Source organism: Chiloscyllium punctatum, chromosome 5, assembly GCF_047496795.1.
Source record: "Chiloscyllium punctatum isolate Juve2018m chromosome 5, sChiPun1.3, whole genome shotgun sequence".
Classification (NCBI taxonomy): domain Eukaryota; kingdom Metazoa; phylum Chordata; class Chondrichthyes; order Orectolobiformes; family Hemiscylliidae; genus Chiloscyllium; species Chiloscyllium punctatum.
This window is the reverse complement of record NC_092743.1, coordinates 137,377,255-137,397,553: the sequence shown is the minus strand read 5'-3', so window position 1 is coordinate 137,397,553 and position 20,299 is coordinate 137,377,255. Positions and strand designations below refer to the sequence as shown.

Below are 20,299 nucleotides of genomic sequence, written 5' to 3'. Positions count from 1 at the left end.
CATTGGCACTCGAGCTAATTGTGCCGTTTAGCCTCTGAATGGGAAAAGTGACATTCTTGGCAAAACACAGCAACCTACCAACAAGGCTGGGGGTTCTAGTGGCCTTGATCTGCACCAATTTTGGTTTTGTAGGGCCTGGATATCTGTCTGTGGAGGGATTGCATATGAAAATCACTCCCTCCCCCTTGCCTCTGGCCCACCTCTTCCCTGGCAATCTGCACTCTATGATTCCAACCCACCAGCTCCTAGTCAAAGTCACATTCTTTATCTACTGGTCTAGGACAGTACTGTTGCAATGAAGTGGTACTGCTGCATTGATTGGTTGGTGGCAGGACAGCTCTTTGATGGCCCAGGAAGTGATTGGCTGAGAAGCCTAGCAGGCTTTCCCCTTGGCCAGCCTGGTGCTGGTGTGTGTGGGTGTCCTTAAAAAGATATCTGGCCCCTCGCTTTAATTATAAAATGGAAAATCCTGTCCCATGAGTTGAGATCTCACTAGGGCAAGTTGTGATGCTCAGTTTAATAAGTCTGATCGTTTATGGGCTGCCGATTGGAAAATAATCATTTAAGTCTAGTGCTTGTTGTAAAGAGTAAACTATTTAGATTAGATTACTTTACAGTGTGGAAACAGGCCCTTCAGCCCAACAAGTCCACACCGACCCGCCGAAGCGCAACCCACCCATACCCCTACATTTACCCCTTACCTAACACTACGGACAATTTAGCATGGCCAATTCACCTGACCTGCACATCTTTGGACTGTGGGAGGAAACCGGAGCATCCGGAGGAAACCCACGCAGACACGGGGAGAAAGTGCAAACTCCACACAGTCAGTCGCCTGAGGCGGGAATTGAACCCGGGTCTCTGGCGCTGTGAGGCAGCAGTGCTAACCACTGTGCCACCATGCCGCCCACTAAACTGATTCTTTAATGTCACAGAATTGTTACAATACAGGAAGAGACCATTTGGCCCATTCTGTCTGCATCAGTTCTCATACCTAGTGCCAATCTCCTGCCTTTTCCCATGTCCTTGCACACTATTTCTGTACAAATACTCATCCAATACCCTCTGAGTGCCTCCCCCACATTTCCAGGCTGTGAAGTCCATACCCCAACAACCCTCTGTGCGATAAAGGTTTCTCTCATATCATCCTCACTTCATTCGTACACCATTTTAAACCTATGCCATCTTGTTCGTTCTTTCTTTTATGAGTGGGAACATTTTCTCTCTATCTACTGAGGTATCTACTGTATCTAGCCTGCTCATGATTTTGAAAACCTCTATTAAATCTCCTCTCAATCGCCCTCTCTCCAAGGAGAACAGTCCCAACTTCTTCAAACTATCCTCATCACTAAAGTTTCTCATTTCTGCAACCACTTTTTGGAAATTGCTTCTGTACTCTCTCCAATGTGTTCACATCCCTGTTATGATATAGTGCCCACAATTGTCCAGCTGAGGTCTAACAAGTGTCTTGTACAAATTAAACACACTCCCTCCGGCCCCTCCCCACACCACAACTCTTGTATTCTATACCCTACTAATAAAGCTGAGAGCACCATAATGTATGCATTATTAACTGCTCTCCCCATCTACACTGCCCCCTGCAATGATCGATGCACATACACCCCCAGGTTCATCTGTCCCTCCACCACCTTTAAAACTGTACTCTCTAGTTTACATTGTCTTTCCACATTCTTCTGACTAAAGTGCATCACCTCACACTTCTCTTCATTGAACCTCATTGAACCACCTATTCACCCAACTTGCCAATGTCCTTCTGATTATTGTCATCTACGAACCTTGGAATTGTCCCCAAAGACCAAAATCCAGAGTATATCGGGAAAAGCAAGGGTCCCAATACTGACCCTGGGGAACTCTACTGTAAACCTTCCTCCAGCCAGAAAAAAAAGCCGTTTACTATTTCTCTGTTTTTTAAAAACACTCAGCTAATTTTGTATCCACTTTTTTGTATGTCTTGAAATTTCACATGCAGTCTTTGTTCTGTGATAAATTACATGCATGCACAACCATGAAAAATAATTTATCGGAAACAATTTGAAATAAACTGTTTTTGCTGAGTAGATAAGCTTTAAAGAAAATATTGGTCCTGTATCACTTTGGGATATGGCCTTTAGACAGAAACAAACAGCATGTGCAATCAGGCGGAATGATCTGGGATCGACGAGATTAGCTCAGGGTGTTGTGAAGTCTTGTGGCTTCAGGTCAGATGAAGCGAACGAAACCACCAGTTGGCACCGCAATTACTCTCAACTGGTGATGAACCTTGTGGAACATTATTGGCAGAAGCCATAATGAACAGTGGAATTTCAACCTGCAAAATGAAAGGTTATCCCAGTAGCACTAAGTTGACTCAACACACAGAAGGAACCTACTTGATCTTGTCTGCCACAACCAATCTGTTGCAGTTAAGTGCCATGATAACATTAGCAAAAGTGATAACTGCAAAGTCCATGTGATGCTAAAGGTTTATTCTTCACCAAGAAGGTATCCACTATTATATAGTGATGCACTTTCTCAATATTAATATTAATATATTTATCTATACATGTATCATAAAGACATATTGAGCAGCCCAAAACATTGTCAGGCATCAACAGCAACAGAATAGCATATCAGCGTAATTTGTGTCCTTTAGGAGACTCTGTGATCACCATCAAAGCATGAGGCTAACCCTGGTTCAGCAGAGACTGTGAAAGTTTAAACTGAGAGGGGAAAGATTTATAAAGGATCACATAGAGGGCGTATGGAATGAACTGTCAGAGGAAGTGGTGGAGGCGGTTACAATTACAACATTTAAAAGGCATCTGGCTGGGTACATGAATAGGAAAAGTTCTGAGGATATGGGCCAAATGCTGGTAAATGGGGCTAGGTCAGATTGGGATGTCTGGTCGGTGTGGACAAGTTAGACTAAAGGGTCTGCTTCTGTACTGTATGACTTAATGACATGGCAGGCAAAAATCTTTTATGTACTTCAGAATGAACCGTGCGACATATGCCGAACTTTGATCAGTCCCATAGCCAGCTGATCAAAGCAATCCTCTGTAGTTCAGCAGTCAACCAGGCAACTGACAAGGTAACAAACATTTTAAACATGCATTTTTTCAGCCAGACTGAACTCCAGCAGGATTACAGGACCTCAGGTTCAAATGCTACTTGCTCCAAAAGTGTGTAATAGCATCTCTGAACAGATTGATTCAAAAATATCTACAGGAAGACTGCAGTGGACAGTTAGTGGTGGACAATGTTACAACTGAGTTTTTATGCTCATTGTTTCATTGTAGTGGGTGTGCTTAAGATTGAAAAGATGAACTTGTAACTTTTCAATCTGGTGTATATACTGAACTGTTCATGTACTGACTAAAGAACTATCCAGAAGGTTTCTTTTTGAGTCAACAAGTAAAGAAAATTTACTCAGCTAAATATGTATAAAGTTATTGAAAGCTAAAACAATGGTCCCAGTTTCTGTGACACAGATGCACACATGCGCAAAAACAGGCAAAATGCAAAATTGGTGGAGGATAGATTGCTAATAATTAAAGTTTGAAACAAAAGTCTTATATAATTAAACATTCAGACATTTGCTCAATGATCCTTGGTACTACTTTAAAAATACCACAATATAATTTGATTTGCCCTCCAGGAGACAGTGGTGCGAAGTTGACATCTTCCTTTAAGAATCTCCCATGTAGAATCCTAAGATCCTGACAGATAGGGACTATTCAGTCCATTGTGTCTGTGGTAATCCTCTGAGGAGCATCCTATTCAGACCCACCCTATCCCTGTAACCCTGCATTAACTATGGCCAATCCACTGAATCTGTGCATCTTGAACTTGGGAGGAAACCGAAGCACCTGGAAGAAACTCACGCAGACACGGGGCAAACGTGCAAACTCCACACAGTCATCCAAAACTGGAATCTAACATGTCTCCCTGGTGCCGTGAGGTGGCAATGTTAACGCTGCAGTTCCCTCCCTAAGGACATTTTGGGTATGCCTACAGCAGATTGACTGCATCAGTTTGACCAGACAGCTCACACTACATCCTTAAAGGCAACTAGGGATGGACAATAAATGTTGCCCAGCCAGTGACCCCCATGTCCTGCAAATGAACGAAATGAAGATGAATGAGCAGCTAATCTGTGGGGAAGGTTTGAAATTTGATTGAAGGAACTCATATCCATCGCAATGAAGCCTCATTGTCAAACCTCCATAATAAACATTGAGATGCATCACCTTATCCAAATGTACTTTGCACAACCAAAATTCTGCTGCTACACTGGGGAGTAGAATTCTCTCAGTAAACCAACATGATAGACCCTGACTGACTATACTTCCCCTTGATCTGCCAGCTGAGGAATGTTATCCTTTGATGTTCACACATAACCACTGGCTTTAATCACATGCAATGTTTTTGCCACATAAGCTGCTGGTATATGTTACAGGCAGCCGGTATGGTTACTATTTAGGGTGCAGCTTTTGAGAGAAGAATTTAGGCAGAAGACAGGATATGACAGTTGCCTATTTGATCATTATATCAATATATCATAGAATCCTACAGTGTGGAAGCAGGCCATTCAGCCCATTGAGCTTCCCTCCCAAATTTACACATCCCTGTAACCCTGTATTTCTCATGGCTAATTCATCTAGTTTGTACATCCCAGGACACTATCGGTAATTTAGCATGGCCAATCCACCTAACCTGTACATCTTTTGACTGTGGGAGGAAACCAGAGCACCCACACAGACACAGGGAGAATGTGCAAACTCCGCATAGTCGCCTGAGGCTGGAATTGGTCCTGGGACCCCGGTGCTGTGAGGCAGCAGTGCTAACCACTGAGTTACTGTACCACTCATGATGTTTCAAGATGATTCTAGAGATAGCTGTAATAATTCCAGTGAAATAATCATTTTAACTGCCCTTTCTTCACTTTGCAATAAAATGGCTGCTGTCAAACTTCACAGTCATGGTCCGAAATAATGCGTCATGGTAAACCCATCAAGCAGTTGTGTTCTCCCCAGCATCTAGATTGAAACTTTTCATGCATTCTCTTACAGTGAAAGTGTCAGTGGAGTTCCTTTAATCTCGTGTTTGACATGCATTGAGCCAAAATTGGAGAAGTGGTCTCATTGGTCTTGGAGTAATCCTTAATATTAGCAAATGTCAAAATCCCTTTGTATTGTCTCGGATGTCCATTTCTTATTCACTTTGGATTTCTAGCAATTCATCAAGCTTGAGTTTCTAAAAGCTGAGGCAGTCATCTTGCAGTCTGCAATGTCCATTTTTACAAAGTTTCTTCTATGCAACTTAAAAGCAGATCTTCATACCAGTGATAAATGCCTGCTATGCTATCAATGCTCACATTCAATGAATTGACAAGAAAAAGATAATGATGTGTTTCTTCAATCAAGCACCAGTTGGGTGATCTGGCCCACTCTCTTCCTAAAGTCACCAGTGATATAGATATAAAGTGCAATCAATTCAGCTCACTCCATGTGATATTCAGAAGTAATGGTACACTGGATAGGGTCTGTGGTCCCTCACAATAGTGCTGAAAAGTTGCACATCAGACTTGGACATCGTCTAGGCTATCAGTACAGTGAAGAAGCTGGACTTTACTTGACAGTGTGGAATACAAAGCCAACTAATGTAAGGAGTCAATACCAATAGCCTGATCATCAATAATTGGGTCTGGTTCCAGATCTACTTAACTCTAAATCTCATTGAGCCTTTACTTAGATTAGGTATAAGAGCTATATGCAAGATAGGAGTTGGGACATCATGGTGAGGTCATACACAACATTAGTGAGGCCGCTTCTGGAGTACCATGTCCAGGCTTGGTCGCCCTGTTATAGGAAAGATATTATTGACCTGGAGAGGGTTCAGAAGACTTACTAGGATGTTACAGTGTATGGCAGGTTTGCGTGATTAAGAAAGGCTGGATAGGCTGGACATTTTCTTACTGGAGTGTAAGAGGTTGAGAGGTAACCATATGGAGGTTTATAAACTCATGTGGAGTATAGATAAGATTAATGGTAGGTGTATTTTCCATAGGATAAGGGATTTCAAGAGTGGTGGATTTAACCATGGATTTAAAAGTGGATTTAAACACTTACTTAAAATGAGAGGAGAGAGATTTAAAAAAGGCATGGGGGGAAACCGTTTGCACACAGGGTTGGTCGCATGTGGAATGAACTTTCTGAGGACGTGATGGATATGGATACAGTTACGACGTTTAAAACACACTTAAGTAAATACATGAATAGGAAAGGTTTAGAGGGATATGGGCCAAAAGCAGGCAGGTGGGACTAGTATAGTTTGGGCTTGTGTCCGCCCAGACTGGTTGGACCAAAGGGTTTGTTTCCGTGCTGTATGACTCTATGACTATGACCTAAGAAAGGAGACCATTTTTGTTTTCGACAATAAATCTACGTTGAAAGAATAATGGTATTGAAGAACACTAGTATATCTAATTGGTGACCTTTAAAGCATTCCCCTCCATTCGGTAGAATCATCCTTGTCAGAAAGATCAATGTTTAGATTTAGATTTTAGATTTTTAGATGTCTTATTGTCATGCATAAGTAAGTACACAAGTACAGGAGTACAGTGAAAATTGTATAATGTCACCACACATAGCGTCATCCTAGGTAATTAAAAAAAACTGAAGTGTATTAAAAAACAAATTTCAGTACAAAGGAATAAGAGGAACGGGAGTTAAAAAGTTACTTCATAGAGTAGTAGAAAAAAAATGAAATAGGGTAATATTAGTATTAAAGTCTTTCCTATCTAAACTTGGAAAATAAAGGAATAAGTTAAAAGTTCAAAAGTCTTTGATGCGTCCTCCACTTATCTCGTTCTCCGGGAGACCTCTGCTGTCTGTCCTCGATGCCGCTGCTGCAGAAACCATCACTAATCACTAATCTCCAATCTCCCCCCGGGGCTTTGGGAACATACGCAAGGAGGATCTACTTGCATGCTGAGCCAAGAAACCTCCATGAGCCACTGTGACTGGCCGACATACGGTTAAGAAATCAGGCCAAGACCCGCTACAAACTGCCGAGAGACCAAGCCGGAGCCTGGCACAAACTGCAGAGAGACCAGGCCGAGACCCACAACAAACCATGGAGAGACCAGGCCAAGACCCACCACAAACTGCTGAGAGACCAGGCTGGGGCCTGCCATAAGCCGTGGAGAGACCAGGCCGGGGCCTGCCATCAACCGTGGAGAGACCAGGCCGGGACCCACCACAAGTCATGAGGGACCAGCCTGTGACCCATCACGGGGCGCTGACAGACCAGGGCAGGGCCTGCCACAAGCCACTGAGCGATCAGGCTGAGACCCACTGAGAGACCAAAAGGGGAGAAAAAGAGAAAAAAGGGGAGAAAAAAGAGAAGGAAATAGGAGCGGAGGAACTCCTGCTCCACAGCCATCTTGACTCGGCTGTGACAGTCCCAAATGTTTCAGGGTCTCTTCAGTCCAATCAACAACAACAAAGAAAATCCTGAATTTATACAACATCCTTAATGCAGAAAAATGCCTCAATGTGCTTCAAGGGACTGTTGGCTGACAACATTTTACTATCCAATTACGTAAGGTATCAGTGCAGATGTCCCAAAAGCTTTGTAAATAGCAGAGGGCAACTAGGGATGGGCAATAAAGGCTGGCCAGCCACTGATGTCCATATCCCACAAAAGTATAAATAAAAATAAAGAGGCTTCAAGGAGTGTCTTAACTGAAGAGAGAGAAAAGAGAGCAAAGTGGAATTCCTTCCCTAAACAGAGTTTGGAGCCTAAATAACTGAGGGCAAGGCTGTTTAAAAAAGCAAATTGATTTAATCAGCAAGGAAGAAAAAGTGAGGACTGCAGATGCTGGAGATCAGAGTCAAAAAATGTGCGGTGCTGGAAAAGCACAGCCGTTCAGACAGTATCTGAGGAGCAGGAGAGTCGACGTTTTGAGCAGAAGCCCTTCATCTGGAATGTGGGAGAGGGCCAAGGGGGCTGAGAGATAAATGGGAGGGGGGTTGGAGCTGGGAATGCAACAGGTAGATGAAGGTGGTGGGGGGGTGATGGTGATAGGTCGGAGCAGAGGGTGGAGCGGATAGATGGGAAAGAAGATATGCAGAGATAAGCTTAGTGGCAGGAGCTGGCTGAGACGATGGGTTGACTGGGGCAGTCAGGCTTGTTCATTTTAGGTAGGAGGTAGAACCAGACGGTGCGGTCTGAACAATGAGGTTGGAGGCTGTGGGTGGGAGATCCCCTGTGGTGATGAAGTTGTGGATGATCTGGGAGTTGATGATTTGGTGATGGGAGGTGAGGTCATGGTCAAGAGGGCAGTAGGAGGAGGTGTTCCCAAGTTGGCACCTGGCTTCAGCAGTGTAGAGGTCAGTGCGCCAGACTACCACTCCTTGTGATGAGGTTTGAGTTAGAGCAGAGGGAGTGGAGGACTGCATGTTGGGAGGGTGAGAGGCTGGGGAGGATAAGAGGCTGGAGTGAGGGAGGGAGGCGTGGACAGGTTGAGGCGGTCAATGTCCCAGCAGCAGTTGGAAATAAAGAGATCGATGGCGGGTAACAGACCAGCACGCTGTGTCCAGGTGGATGGGGTGTGTCAGAGGCGGGAGTAGTCCTCGGAGGGTGAGTGGGAGTCTTGACAGAAAAAGTAAGCTCAGAGGCCGAGGCAGCGGAAGGAAAGTTCAATATCGCAACACGTGTTGAATTCATTGATCTGGGGGCTTCAGGAGATGAAGGTGAGACCTTTACTGAGGACTGATCGTTCATCCTCAGTGAGGGGGAGGTCTGGGGAGTCCTTACTGTGAGGCCTCTTCCTTCCAAAGATGCCCACCTTTAAGAAATTCTCCTCCTCCCTCTACAAGACGTCCGTCGCATTTCCCTCCCCACCTGTATCTGCTTTCTAGAGAGACCATTCCCTGCGTGTCTCCCTCGTCAGGTTCATACCCCCACCAATCCACTCTCCACTGCCGGCACCTTCCCTTGCCACAGCACCTCCATCCAAGGCCCCAAAGGATACTTCCACACACGTCATTTACTGTATCCATTGCTTCCAATGTGGTATCCCCTACATTGGGGAGACAGGATACCAACTTGCGGAGCGCTTCAGAGAACATCTCTGGAACACGCACCAAACAACCTCACCACCCTGTGGCAGACCACTTCAACTCCCCCTCCCACTGCACCAAGGACGTGCAAGACCTGGGCCTCCTCCATTGCCAGATTCTAGCCACCTGACGCCTGGAGGAAGAACGCCTCATCTTCAGTCTCGGGACCCTCCAACTACACAGGATCAACGTTTATTTTTACCAGTTTCCTCAACTCCCCACGCCCCCCCACCTTATCTGAGATCCAACCCTCCAATTCAGCACCGCCCTCTTGACTTGTCCTACCTGTCCATCTTCTTTCCCACCTATCCGCTCCACCCTCCTCTCTGACCTATCAGCATCACCCCCCCCCACCTCTATCGACCTATGGCATTCCCAGTTGCCTTCACCCCAGCCTCACCCTCCTCCCATTTATCTCTCAGCCCCTTTGGGCCTCCCCCACAATCCTGATGATGAACTTATCTCGAAATGTCGACTCTGCTGCTCATCGGATGTTGCATGACTGGCTGTGCTTTTCCAGCACCACACTCTTTGACTCTGATTTAATCAGCAGCCTCTCCACTGGCTAAAGTGCCCATGTGCTCCACTTTCAGCGTAACACATCTGCAATGCATGTGATCCACAGGGTACACTGCAACAGTTCACCTAATCTCCTTTGGCAGTACCTCCCAAACCTGCAAGCTCTGTTCCCTAAATGGGGAAGGGCAAACATTCCCATAGGAATCCCATCACCTTCAAGGGAGGTGATAGTTTTATGGGATTATCTCTGGACTGTTAATCCAAATTCCCAGGTAACATTCTGAGGACTGAAGTTTGAATCCTACGATGGCAAATGGTGGAATTTGAATTTGATAAATATTTGGAATTCAGAGTCTAATGATGACTGTGAAACCATTGTCCAATTGTTGTGAAAACCCATCTGGTTAACCAGTGCTCTTTAGGGAAGGGAATTGCCATCCTTACCTGGTCTGGCCTACATGTGACTCCAGACCCAATGTGGTTGACTCTTAATTGCCGTCTTGGGATAGCCAATAAATGCTGGCTTAGCCGGTGATGGATGCTGCCATGCCATGAATGAATTTTAAAAAAGAGTCCCGATCAAGTTGCACACCATCCTGATTTGAATTCTATTCCTTCATTTTCACTGGGTCAAAGTTCAGGAGCTCCCTACTGAATAGCATTGTAGGACGGTTTTCATCACAAGCACTGTGCTGGTTCAACAAATAAGCTTATTACCACCTCAAGGGCAGGGAGCGATGGGCAACAAAACCAGAAAAATTGGTAAAATCCAATGGAGATCCCAAAAGTGGCATCAGCTAATCTTGTATATCTCAACAGAGCTTAACTGTCCTTTCCTGCCTCATTACAAGACAATATAACTCTTAGAATGATAGTCCTCCTATTCAAATTTATTTGTCTGTTCATTCCTTGAGCACTTACAGAATGAGATATTGTTGTGGGAAAAGATGAAAGTTGTTTTGCTAAACTGAGGCACCTTAGAATGAGAGATCAGTGAAAGCATTTTCTTTAATCTTTTGGACAGTAAAATATCCCTCACTGTGCGCCTGTTCCATCTGGCACCCCACAGATGTGACTGCCTACTGAAGTTGTGGGGGAATGTCATTCCACTGGCTTTTGTTCTTACTTCACAAAACTTGTGCAGCTGATTTTTATTTAAAATTAAAGATCATTCAGCATGAAAGGGAGACAGATGCAGAAATGATGTCAGCAAACTATGTTGTGGGAGCATAAATATTTGGAAAATTGAACTACAAAATGGCATTCTGCACTTAGCCCAGATCATAACCATAAATGATGTTTCATTTCTTGCGACCCTTAAGTGGCTTATTGTGGTCCCTTCAAAGTTTATTCTCTAATGTTAATGTCAGCAAGAACCACCTCTGAGCTTGATCTTTACCTTGTCCTCCCAGTTGTTTTTCAATCACTTTCTGTGTATGTTATTTTAGCAACTTGCCTATTTCCCTGTTTCCTGAAGGAAATATAGGCTTTAACAAACCTTACTGGGCAGAGAGGGGTGGGAGAGGTGGGGGCATGTTAGCATGTTCTGGCAATTCAGTGACATCTTACTGCCTTTAAAGCACATGCGCAGTTAAAACAAACACACACAAAAAAGAATGAAGAAAATTTGATTGCTCCTAAATAGTGGGCTGAATAAAATAGAATTTCTCAGTTCTTCACTCACTAATTAAACAGTTAATATCTTTGTTTGCCCATCGATTGAATCAGTATCCCTCCTAGAATTTTCAGATGGTGGTCAGTCACTTTAAGATGGATTCCATTATTTTTCATATTTGTACAATTTGTATACCTTTTCTTCTTCATTCATGGGATGTGAGTCACACTGGCTGGACTAAAATTTATTGCCCATCCCAGAGGGCAGTTGAGAGTCACATGTAGGCCAGATAATGTAAGGATGGTAATTTCATTCCTTAAAGGACATTAGTGAAACAGATGGGTTTTCTACCCATCGGCGATCGGCAATGATTTCATGGCCATCATTAGACTCTTAATTGCAGATTTGTATTGAATTTAAATTCCACCATCTGCCTTGGCATGATTTGAACACAGGCCCCCAGAACATTACCTAGAGCTCTGGATCAATAAAAATCGAAAGAACTGCAGATGCTGGAAATCAGAAACAAAATCAGAAATTGCTGGAAAAGATTTGCAGGTCTGGCAGTCTCTTGAGGAAGCTCAGTTCTGAAGAAGGGTCACTCAGCCTGAACCATTAACTCTGATTTGTCTCCACAGATGCTGCCAAACCTGCTGATTTCTTCCAACATTTTCTGATTTGGCTCTGGATCAATAATCTAGCGATAATACCAATTGATTTTTGCAAAACTACAGATCATGTTCAGTGTTTTAAAGTGTAAATTTAAGGAGAATTACTATAAGTTCGGAGTATTAACTATGAAATAACTATGCAGGTGATGTTTCTTTCCAGAACTGCCTATAACTATTTTGAAACTGCCAAAATAAACACTGAATTTATGTAATTGTCTCAAACGGAATTATTACTACTCTGACAGGAGAACCTCAGTCTGTTGAGCTATGCAGCTCAATATTGCATGTGCAGAATGCAATTAAGGACTGTATAGTGTAGAAGGAGTTACAGTACATACAACATACTAGGACTAAAATTGTTTTAAAATTGAGCTACTAATATTCCAGTCCAACTTGTTTTAAATCTCTCCTTAAGTGTAATTTTTTGAGGGAATATGCAGATGACTATACACAATTCGGATCATTTACATTGGCAGCATAATTGTGCAGAGTGCTTGAATACTAGCTTCAGGAAATAGGCATAGACAACTTCCACCGCAGAATTAGATTAGGTATAAATGTATAAGATATCTTGTCCTTTGTTAAAATAAAAAATTAACTAAAGACCCTAAGTATAAACTTTACATTCTGAATAACAATTTGTTGGTTAGTTTCAGTTTTGCACATTGGCTAAATTGCTGAACTGTCGAGTGCAGTCAGTGATGCTCCAGGGTGCAGGAACTAATTTCGCAGAAAGCAAAATATGAGCTTTCCGACAGCGGGCCGGATGATGGCAACAGCAAAAAAGGTGGATCTTTGAAGGTGCCAGCAGGAGCCTATTTTTAATCTATTAACATGTCATATATACTCATTAAAATGTTTCCCAGGTTAAATTGTATCTTTATGAGGAAATGTCTTTGAATTCACAGCTGGCTAATGGTGGTGAGTGACTGGCAAGGTTGTCTTCCTAGTGGATGTGCAATAATTGGAGCAGCTTATCTTGATTGGGATACATTGTTGGACTGGGGAAAGGAGGCTGAGCTGCTAAAGGTCCCAACATAGCTATCTGAGGGATAAGGGAAGGCTGGATACTAGCAGCCCTTAGAAAGGTTGCAGGGGACTGGGGAATGGAGCTGGATATCAGAGGGAATCTTTAGCGAGGGCCTGATTGAAGGGAAATCCAGAGTGCATAAAGGCAGGCCAGTGCTGAGATTGGGAGATTTGAGGCTAACTGAGGTTGGGGTAAAGGTGATTGAAGAAGAGTCAGGGCTGCTGGGTGGCAGGTTGAATGCGATAGGGGCAATCCCAGAGTACCAGGGCAATGTGATGTTAAGAGGAACTTCTTGAGATTGACAGTTGATTAAGAGTATTGTTGGGTGGCTCAAGGAACATTGAGGGAGGACAAGGATAATGGAGAGATGGTCAAGGGAGATGAAGAGAATGTGAAAGGTGACTGAGGCACGTTGTAGGGTGATGGCTTTCAGCTTCAGGAATCCAAGCATGGCATCAGTTCAAATTAAGATCCTCCTGTTTGACAGGCAGAATGATGTTACTAGCTTAGACAGAGTATATCCCTGTCCAGGGCGCCCAGATTTTCAACCACCATTTAGTAATGATGGGATTAGCAACTTTCCATATGGCCTATGGTATTATTGGTTGGGCCTCTTGAATGTGTAACACTGATTGGCTGGTTGCCATGTGATTGCCTGTGGACATGCATCCTGTCTCCAAGCAGACATTTTTGTCCACTAGTAGTCTTGGTGCAAGGGGCATGCACTGCCTCAACATGATTCCACCTGTACATCCAAATGATCCACATCCATGTTACATTAGCAGTATCAGTGGATTAGCCTTTACGCAGCTTACTTTCTGCCTGTGTTGTAGTTCAAAGACCTTGCATTTCTGTAGTACCTGTCATGATCTGAGAGTGTCCCCAAGCACTTTACAGGCATTGGCCCACTTTTGAACTATTGTTCTTGTTTGGGAAATTTACAATCAGTTTGTTCACAAGAGCCCATGCCTAGCAATTTTCTTTTTAGATTAGATTCCCTACTGTGTGGAAACAGGCCCTTCGGCCCAACCAGTCCACACAAACCCTCCGAAGAGTAACCCACCCAGGCCCATTTCCCTCTGACTAATGCACCTAACGCTATGGGCAATTTAGCATGGCCAATTTACCTAACTTGCACATCTTTGGACTGTTGGAGGAAACCGGAGCACCTGGAGGAAACCCACGCAGACATGGGGAGAATGTGCAAACTCCACACAGACAGTCACCTGAGGCGGGAATCGAACCTGGGTCCCTGGCGTTGTGAGGCAGCAGTGCGAACCACTGTGTCACCGTACCGTCGAATGAAATGGATAATCAGAAAAATCCCTTGTGGGATTAGATTTTGTCTATACCAGTGACATATGTTCCTCTCCAGTGTATACATTGCTATGAATCCAAAATGTGAAGCTGCAAGAGAAGGCAGCACCACTGCGTAGCAGCTCATTGGAGAAATTCACCTCTGAACATGCAGCGTTGCCTGAACATTGCAATTAGGTGTCAATCTAGATCCGATGCTCAGGCCTGTAGATTGGGAGTGGTAAACCTTGATCTTCTGGCTCAAAGGCATGAGAATTACCAATTAAATTAAGCTGAAGATAAAATGTTTATTTCCCAAATTCAATTAATTTAACGATTCAAATGGGCTGAACGTGAAATCTATTCCCATTATTTTCACAGAGCCAGTTAATCAACTTTAATGATAACTAACCTTGATCAGTGTCTAGAAAGATAACACTCATTATCTAAGAGAGACCCACACAGAATACTGCAATAATGCTTCTTAATAGCATTCCTTTGTTTTAAGGCTTATGTACATTGATTCAAATTGTGATTAGTTATATCAATATGCATTCATTTCCACATGTTCTGCTAAATTCTTTGAATACATTTGATTCAGTGAGAACCAATTATCTTGCAAAGCCACACAGGCAATATTTTTGCATTTTGTATATCTTGAGAGAGAATTTAAAATTTCAACCAGACTAGATTAATTTGATAGTATCATTAGAGTCATAGAGATGTAAAGCATGGAAACAGACCCTTCAGTCCAACTTGTCCATGTCAGCCAGATATCCTAACCTAATCTAGTCCCATTTGCCAGCATTTGGCCCATATCCCTCTAAACCCTTCCTATTCATATACCCATCCAGATGCCTTTTAAATGTTGTAATTGTACCAGTCCCCACCACTTCCTCTGGCAGCTCATTCCATACATGTACCACCATTAGGGGTCTTTTATAGCTTTTCCTCTTACCTTAAACCAAGCCCTATAGTTTTGGACTCTTCTACCCTGGGAAAAGATCTTGGCTGTTCACTCTATCCATGCCCATCATGATTTTATAAACCTCTATAATGTTACCACTCAGCCTCCGACATTCCAGGGAAAATAGCCCCAGCCTGTTCATTTTAAAAATTACATAGCATTGACAATATAGAAATTACAAGATTCTGTGTGATGAGGGTGGAAGGAGGCCATTTGGCCCCATGAGTCCACACTGACTCTCTGAGGAGCATCCCACATCAATCAGTGTAACCCATGGGCTATTTAACATGGCCAGTCCACCTAACTTGCACATCTTTGGACTGTGGGAGGAAGCCCACGCAGACACAGAGAGAACGTACAAACTCCGCACAGATAGTTGCCTGAGGCTGGAATTGAACCTGGGTCCCTGGCACTGTAAGGCAACAGTGCTAACCACTGTGCCACCCTATGCAACTGTATTTATAGAAATAGACATTTCATCCCATTGGCCTGGATCCATGTTTGTTGTCCACTTAGTCTCTTCCCACTTTAATTGCCATCCCCCCAACCCCACCACGTTGTTCAAAACTCACTGTATAGGAAACCCCAAGTTATGTTTTATTGTGAGGGAAATTGAATGCAAAAGGATAGAGGTTATACTTCACTTATACAGGCATTGGTGAAACTGTATGTGGAGTACAGTATCCAGTACCGGTCACCGTAATGCGTTGGAAACAATTCAGAGAAGGTTTACCAGACTAATACCTGGAATGGAAGGATTGCCTTATGAGGAAAATCTAGTCAGGTGAGGCCTGTATTCTCTGGAGTTTAGGAGAGTCACAGGTGATTAAGCTAATCATATAAGATCCTGAGGGGACAATCCCAGGTGGATTTCAAAAGGATGCTTCCTTTTGTGGGAGAATGTAGAACTAGAGACCATAATTTAAAAACATGGATCATCCATTTAAATCAGAGATGAAGAAACAATTTTTTTTTTCTTTCAGAGGATCGAGAATCTTTGGAAGTCCCTTCCTCAGAAGGCAATAGATGCAGAATCTCAGAGGTAGATTGATTTTTGATGACCAAGGGGATGACCAAAGGATATGCAGGAATGCAACTTGGAATTTAAAATCAGATCAATCATGATCTGTTGAATGGCGGAGCAGGCTGGAAGGGCTGAGTGGCTGACTGCTGTCCCTTCTTCCTATGTTTGAGTGTTTCTTTCATCCCACTGGCCTGGATCCATGTTTGTTGTCCACTTAGTCTCTTCCCACTTTAATTGCCATCCCCCCAACCCCACCACATTGTTCAATACTCACTGTATAGGAAACCCAAGTTATGTTTTATTGTGAGAACAATTTTTGAAGCCTCCCAATGATTGATAATTTGATGGGGCTCTGCATAGGCCAGCAGATTAGGTATAAGTTCATGCAATCAGCTGACAGTTTCACTATTTTCGAGTATTTTGTGTCATGCTACTCAGTTCATTTGTTTGCACGAGCAATGTAAGACTAATCCTAATCCCAATCCCAAAGAGCTGACATGTTCATGTGGAACACTACTCAAATCTAAAGGTATTACAGTGATTCATTAATATCCTTTAGGGAAGGAAATCAGCCAGTCTTTGCTGGCCTGCATTGTAGAACTCATTGCTGCAGAAGACTGTGAAGGCCAAATCATTTAGTGTATTTAAGACAGAGATAGATAGGCTCTTGATTAGTAAAGTGATAAGGGTTATGGGGAAAAGACAGGACTAGGATTGAGAGACATGTCAGTCAATAGTGGAGAGGATTTAATGGGCTGAATGACTTACTTCTGCTCCTATATCTAATGGTCTGCATGTAACTCCAGCAATATTGTAAACTCTTAACTGCTCTATGGGCAATTAGGGATGGGGAGTAAATGCTGGCCTAGCCAGTGATGCCTACATCCTTTGAAACACTCCCTTTGAGTACATTTAGGGGGAAAGATCAGGAAGGGTCATCAATCCTAATTGCTAGGTATTTCCTAATATGAGTATAAGGTAAATGTGCTGTTTAAGGATCCAGTGATTGAGGTGATGAGCTCTCACGACCAATGTTCAAATGCTTTGTACACAGCTCCGAGAGAGCTGCTGGTATAAATGGATAGATACTGGAACAGAGGTCACAAGAGAAAATTGTAGTAATGAGGAATTGGTACTGGCAGTTGGCATCTACAGTGCTGCATATTTTCGGCACTGTATTGTCAGCATAGCTATAGCATCCTTGTAGACTTAGGATGTCATCAGAGGTGAGTGCAATTTAAAAACTTCCTGAATAATTTAAATATATTGTATTCAAACACAGCAAGCTGGTTGCAATGTTCAGCAGATTAAGTTTTCAGGACTTTACACTTTCTCTTTCTGGATTGTTAAATAATATGTGAACAGTTTTAATAGGTAACATGTATGAGTTTTCTGTGATATTAACTTGTAATCAGTTATATACACATACTTATGTGACTTGAATCTTTTGAAAACAAGATTTTGCAAAGTAAATGCCACTGGCTACAGCAATGAACATGCTACATTTGGCAAGAAGCTGAGCTGATTGATTGGCATCACTGAGTCAGCAACCCTTTCAGGGAGCGGTCACGTGACCCATCTTCTGGGTGTACAATATAACGGTTTTGAACACAGACAGTCAGAGAAAGCTTGCCATGGTGGGAATAGCCTTTGTCCCCTCTTGAAACCACTCACATCAAAAGGGAAATCTAAATCTAAATCTACATCACTGACTCCTGGAAAGGTGAGTTTACCAGCCATAACTGAATGAATGAGGAAGATAACCCATTATCAACAGCTAGTGTGGATAATGAATTGGCTGCAGTCCAGTATCTAGAAAACCTGTGAATCATTCTATTTTTCCAAATTCATTTGTTACTTGGCAAAATAATTATAGATAGTATGCGCACGTGCTAGTACTGAGCTACATAACAAACATCTCGCTTTTACACTGAGATTTTGTTGTGGCCAGTCAAGCAATGGGACAACGAAAAGAATGAGTCACCCTCCCTACCTTAGTTGTAGCACAGGAGTGAAGTAATTATAATGCATAGATTTAACCTTAGTTTAGGTAGTCTCTGGTTGGACTGTTTTGTGAATAGGCATTTCACCTCACTCAATTTAATGATCTTAATCTCCTCAATACAACATTTATCTTCAAAATGCTGTTTCTTTAGAGAAAATAGTGATATGGTTGGAAAGTAGAAATTAATAAAGACATAAGAATTTGATCAATGCAATTAATCTGTTGAAGAATCTTTAGTTTCTAATATCTAGGCTTTTTTTAATCACAAATGTACATTTCAATCCTGGGGTGTTAAAAGTTCAGTTTTCATTGAATTTTTGTATACTTGATTGTACAAAGTCTCATCCTGTTCCCTTTATGGAAATGTGTATCATAAACGCTAACAGATAAGCACAATTTCAGTCAAATAAAAGAAAAATACTGCAGGCACTTGAAACCTAAAATAAGTAAAAGTGCTGGGAAAACACAAATGATCTGGCAGCATCTTTTTACAAGAGTCACATTTTCAGTCATCCTTGAATTACTGATAACCATGAAATGATTGTTGATTGTAAGAAAAACAGTAGTTCACTAATGTTGTTTGAAGAAGGAAACAGCTGTCTTTACCTGGTCTGGCCTACATGTGACTCCAGTCCCAGAGCAATGTGATTGACTTGTCACAGCCCTCTGAAAAACCCAAAAAATGAATCAAACTGGCAAACCTTCCTCATATCAACTAAGGCACTGGAAACGACGACAGCAAACTCAACTCTGTCGACCCTGCGAGGTCTTCCTCAAGACCATCAGGATGCTAAGTCCCAAAGTTGGGAGAGCTGTCTCACAGATTAGTCAAGCAACAGCCTGACATAGTCATACACATGGAACCATATCTTACAGACAGCACCCCAGACAACATTATCGCTGGATATGTCTTGTTCGATCAGTGTGCAACAATCAGTAAACAACATTCAGCACCATATTCGACTCTTTAGATACTGAAGTTGTCCATGTCCATATAGAAAGGTATTTGGCTAATACTCAGAGTCTGTGGAGAGAAAGCGGAGTTAACCTTCAGAGTCCAGCCACTGTTCTTCATTGCATTCCTATTTTGTCACCAATTAATTACCTTGTCCAAATTTGCAGATAAATGTCATCACATGATTTTCCCATGCTTAGGCAGAGCTTTCCAGGCCTTGTCTCTGGGATAGCGATTGTTGTTGTGCCCTGCACAACTCAGCTCAAAAACAGCGGCAGACGGAGAAGGGGAGATGGACTAGCCATTTGTCTCCTCAGAAGAGGAAGAAGGGGAGTGTGTACAAATACTGAGGAAAGTGGAGCTCAGAGATTATGATGAACCTGCAAAATCTCTGTACAACATGTCCATGATTGAAACTACACCCCACAATTCACAAATAACTAAATTAATATCCAGGTCAAGGAAATTGACACTTTATTGTTTGGCTATGATATATATAGTTTATGTCATTTTAGATTTGTAAGGCAAAAATTGAATCTTTTGCCTTGCACATAAAGATCCAAAATAAATAAGTACTGGAGCCCCCACTTATCTCTAGTCAGTAATCTGAACAGAGCTATGTATATTGACTGACAAGGACTCTGTCCTCACACCCCCTAGGGCATGAGCGAGCATATGTGGACAGCATATCTATAATGAATCATGCTGCCACAAGATCAAGCAAGCTATTGTATGTAAGCAATGATTCCCCTGTCTAGACCACTCTGGAAAAACCCAACCAGAGTTGCAGAGTTTTGTACCATGATTCACGGTCATTTCCTGCACCCTTTTACAACTTTGCCATATTGAGTCATAGCTCTCGCCACAGACATAAAGTGAACAGCTGAGAAGGGAGGAGGGAACTAACACTGTCCTTTCAGCCAACTGTCTGATGTCAGTCCGTAAGACGACGGTTAAAAACCTTGGATGCCCATCTCATGATTTTACCCCTTGGACAGGACAAGAGGAGATGAGCATTGAGGCATGTGGCAATGTTTTGCTTTGAAGAAAAAAGGAAATGGTGGAATAGCCATTCTCTGAAACTTCCTG

General features: G+C 42.7%; 1 protein-coding gene across 24 annotated transcripts in view; it reads left to right on the top strand.

Annotated features, from left to right (window-relative positions):
- The window catches only part of sulf1 (sulfatase 1), a 403,560-nt gene that overhangs the window by 234,444 nt on the left and 148,817 nt on the right, over positions 1–20,299 (top strand). The window contains exon 4 of one of the 24 annotated variants that reach the window (XM_072571459.1): positions 16,210–16,268. The exons of 22 other annotated variants lie outside the window; for them this stretch is intronic. The gene's annotated coding sequence lies outside the window, so the exon portion shown is untranslated. Of the gene's footprint in view, positions 1–2,993; positions 3,092–16,209; positions 16,269–20,299 lie in introns of all 24 variants that reach the window. One more of the 24 variants, XM_072571460.1, reaches the window with a different exon arrangement.